The sequence below is a fragment of the Gorilla gorilla genome, chromosome 3 (assembly GCF_029281585.2).
Source record: "Gorilla gorilla gorilla isolate KB3781 chromosome 3, NHGRI_mGorGor1-v2.1_pri, whole genome shotgun sequence".
NCBI classification, from domain to species: domain Eukaryota; kingdom Metazoa; phylum Chordata; class Mammalia; order Primates; family Hominidae; genus Gorilla; species Gorilla gorilla.
Genome location: NC_073227.2, coordinates 170,950,902 through 170,955,107, shown reverse-complemented (window position 1 = coordinate 170,955,107; position 4,206 = coordinate 170,950,902). Strand labels below are relative to the sequence as shown.

The following is a 4,206-nucleotide window of genomic DNA, read 5'->3' as shown; positions in this document are numbered from 1 at the left end:
GATGATGCTGGCCTCATGAAACGAGTTAGAAACATTCCTTTTACTTCTATTTTTTGAAGGGTTTGAAAAGAGTTGGTGTTAATTTTTCTTTGAATGTTTGGTGGAATTCAGTGATGAAGCTATCTGGTCCTTGGCTTCTATTTGTTCAGAGGACATTGATTACTATTTCAATCTCCTTATTAGTTATTAATCTGTTCAGGATTTCTATTTCTTTTTGATTCAGTCTTGATAGGTTGTATATTTCCACAGATGTATCCATGTTCACTTATACAATATATTGGCATATAATTGTTCATAATAGTCCCTTGTGACCTTTTAAAATTTTTATTACTGAGGCATCCATTGTAATGTCTCTTCTTTCCTTTCTAATTTTATTAACGTAACCAAAGAGGTGACAGATTTGTTGTATTAGTCCATTTGTACTGCTGTAACAAAATACCTGAGACTTAGTAATTTATAAAGAATGAAAAGCCTCAGGCACCCTACTCTAATTAGTGAAAGCTGTGGCATGGGCTGCACCAAACAAAGATTTGTCTCATGGAGAAATCTATTTTTCCAAGGTCAAGGAACCAGCTGGTTCAGTATCTAGTGAGGGCCTTTTTCATTGATAGCGTCTTCTCACATTGGCACTCTCACATGGTGGAAGATGGAAGAGTAAGAGAGGTGAACCCTCTCTGAAGCTTCTTTTATAAGGGCATTAATCTATTTATAAGGTCAGAGCCCTCATGACTTAATCATTTCCCTAAAGGCCTCAATTCTTAATATAACCACAATGGAGATTCAGTTTCAACATGAATTTTGGAAAGAATATCACATTTACACCATAGCATCTATACACTGAAAACTATAACATGCTAATGAAAGAAATTGAAGAAGACAGAAATAAATAGAAAGATATCCTGTGTTCATGGATTGGAAGAATTAATATTGTTAAAATGTTTACACTATTCAAAGCAATGTATAAATTCAATGCAGTCTTTATCAAATTTCAATGGCATTTTTTCATAGAGATGGAAAAAACAATTCCTATAGAACCACAAAAGATCCTGAAGATTCTAAATTTCATACAGAACCACAAAACATCCTAAATAGCCAATCTTGAGAAAGAAGTACAAAGTTGCAAACACCATACTTCCAGATTTCAAATTATGTTACTGCCTATATAGTAACCAAAACGGTTTGATACTGGCCTAAAAACAGACGCGTAAACCAATGGAACAGAATTAAAAGCCCAGAAATAGGCCCAGGAATATATAGTCAACTAATTTTCAACAAGAGCACCAAGAATATATAATGGAGAAAAGATAGTCTTTTCAGTAAATGATGTTGGAAAAACTGGATAGTCACATGCAAAATCATAAAATTGGACCTTTATCTTATGCCACACACAAAAATCAACTCCAAATGGATTCAAGTAAGACTTGAAACCATAAGACTTCTAGAAGGAAACATAGGGGAAAGGCTCCTTGACGTTGGCTTTGGAATGTAATTTTGGTCATCATACAGGCAACAAAAACAAAAATAAACAAATGGAACTATATCAAACTGAAAAGCTTTGCACAGCAAAGAAAACAATCAACAAAATGCAAAGGCAACTGACAGATTGGGAGAAAATATTTGTAAACAACATTCCTGATAAGGTATTAACAACCAAAATATATAAGGAACTCAAACAACTCAATACCAAAAAGCCAAATAACCTGATTAAAACATGGGTAAAGGTCTGAAATAGACATTTTTCCAAAGAAGACACAAAAATGGCCAACAGGTATATGAAAAGGTACTCAGCATTGCTAATCATCAGGGAAATGTAAGTCAAAACCATGGTGAGATATCCCTCACACCTGTTAGGATGGTTATTATGAAAAGATGAAAGATAGCAAGTGTTGGGGAGGATGTGAGCAAAAGGGAACCCTAGTATACTGTTGGTGGGAATGTAAATTGGTACAACTATTGTGGAAAATAGTGTGGAGATTCCTCAAAAATTAAAAACAGAACTACTATATGATCCAGCAATCCCTCTTCTGGGCATGTATCCAAAGGAAATGAATTCAGTACCTTGAAAAGGTATCTGTTGTCCCATGTTCATTGCAGATTTAGTCACAATGGCCAAGATTTGAAACCAACCTAAGTGTCCATTGACAAATGAATGGATAAAGAAATCGTGGTATATATGTGTGTGTATATATATATATACACACAATGTGATATTATTCAACCTTAAAAAAGAAGGAGATTCTGCCATCTTTGATAACATAGATGAATTTGGGAGATATTATGCTAAGTGAAATAAGCCAGACAGAAAAAAAAATACTGCATGACCTCATTTATATGTGGAATCTAAAAAAGTTGAATACATAGAAGCAGAGAAAGAACAGTGGTTACTAGGGACCTGGGGATAGGGGAAATGGGGAGATGTTGGTCAAAGACTTCAAATGGACAGTTCTATGATGAATAAGTGCTAGAGACCTAATGTACACCATGGCGACTATAGTTAATAATAATGTATCGTATACTTGAAATTTGCTAAAAGAGTAGATCTTAAGTCTTCTCACTACACACACACAAAAGTAATTACATGAGGTGATGGATATATTACTTGCTTGTGGTAATCATTTCACAAGGTATATGTGTATCAAAACATCAGCGTACACCTTGAATAGATACAATTTTTAAATTTGCCAATTATGCCTCAATAAAGCTTAAAACATATGGAAAGTAACGTTCATTTCACAGGGTTGTTAGAGTTGAGACAGTATCTACAAAGCACTTAATACAATGGCAGCCATATGTAATAGGTGCTTAACGAATGAAAAGTAATTCAAAACCCCAAAACAAACAAACTAATGGGTTAGTTTTATGAGTAGAGGAAGGTTAATTGAAGGGAATACAGTATCCTTCTTTCTTTCATGTACCAGAGACACTTGTACTTAACAATTGTACAAAAATAATTTCTGTGTCTGTCTCTCCTCTACAGACTGTGAGATTCTCAAGATGGGAGAATGTCTTTATTGTTATATACTCATACCTAGGACCATTGCTGACACACAACACATAATCAATATTTGTTGCAGTGAACTGAGCTGAAATTGACCACCATTAGCTGTTTCTCTCTGCATGCTACTATATTATGGGAAAATCACTGAACAAATATTCCCCAACCGTGGAGTATGCTGGTGATTTTCTGACTTAAAATAGAAAGTATTTGATGTGCATAACATTCAAATTCTGTGTGGGCTCTGGGCGATACCTCAAAGGGAGAGATGTCATCTGAACCTGAGAGCAGAAGGACTACAGGACTGCTTTGAGGACAGACATGTTATGTATTAAGATATTCTGGACTGAGAAAGCAAAAAAGGTGTAGAATATGAATCTTAAATGGACTTAAAAGGACTCTGCTTAATTGATGTAAAATCAAGCTGTTTTTCACACAGGCGAGTTCTGCCTGAGAGCCTGATTGGGGTGAATGACAGCAAGGAGTTCCTTTCTTCCTTCCAGGTGGGCTAGGTGCTAAGTTACAAAGGTGAATCTCAGCTTCTGCCCCTGTGAGCTAGTCTAGTGTGGCAATGAGGATGTGCACCTCCCTTACAATGTTCTACCTAGTTTTCACCAAAATAATCCTTAATGTTTACAGGTTTCTTAAAAAATTTTTTTAACCCCTTTTCTTCTTGCCCCGAGCATCATTGTGTTTCTGGCTTAGCCAAAGTTTTCCTCTTGCCCCGAGTCTTGTCATCGTAGTCCTGGTTCAACTTCCACATTGCCAAATTCATAATAAATTATTATAGTGGTAATTTCAGAATGGAGGGGATTATTGGTGAATTTAATTTCATTTCTTTGGGTTTTTCCTTGATTTATTTTTTAATTAAAAAAACGGAATGCTTCAAGAATTTTCATGTCACCTATGCACCGGGGCCATGCTAATTCTTCTCTGTACTGTTAAAATTTTAGTATACGTGCTGCTGAAGCAAGCACTTCTTTTTCTATCATCTCCAAGTGGGCATTACTTTTGCAATTAGTTACAGAAGTTATTGAGAAAAAAAGAAAATTATCAACTTGCCCTGAAAAATCCTAATTATCTTCCTTTAAACATTTAAACTCATATAATTGTATTAACATTTTAACAGAGAAAATCTACACCCCCCCCCACCTCCCACCTTCTGAGACATTAATGTGTTACACTCCACAGTTTTTGGGAGGTGGCATCTC

General features: G+C 35.4%; 1 non-coding gene across 1 annotated transcript; it reads right to left on the bottom strand.

Annotated features, from left to right (window-relative positions):
• Positions 1-3,864: 3,864 nt before the first annotated feature.
• On the bottom strand, positions 3,865-3,972 carry LOC115934420 (U6 spliceosomal RNA). Its single transcript, XR_004070225.3, has one exon. It is a non-coding gene; the product is annotated as a U6 spliceosomal RNA (small nuclear RNA).
• Positions 3,973-4,206: the final 234 nt, after the last annotated feature.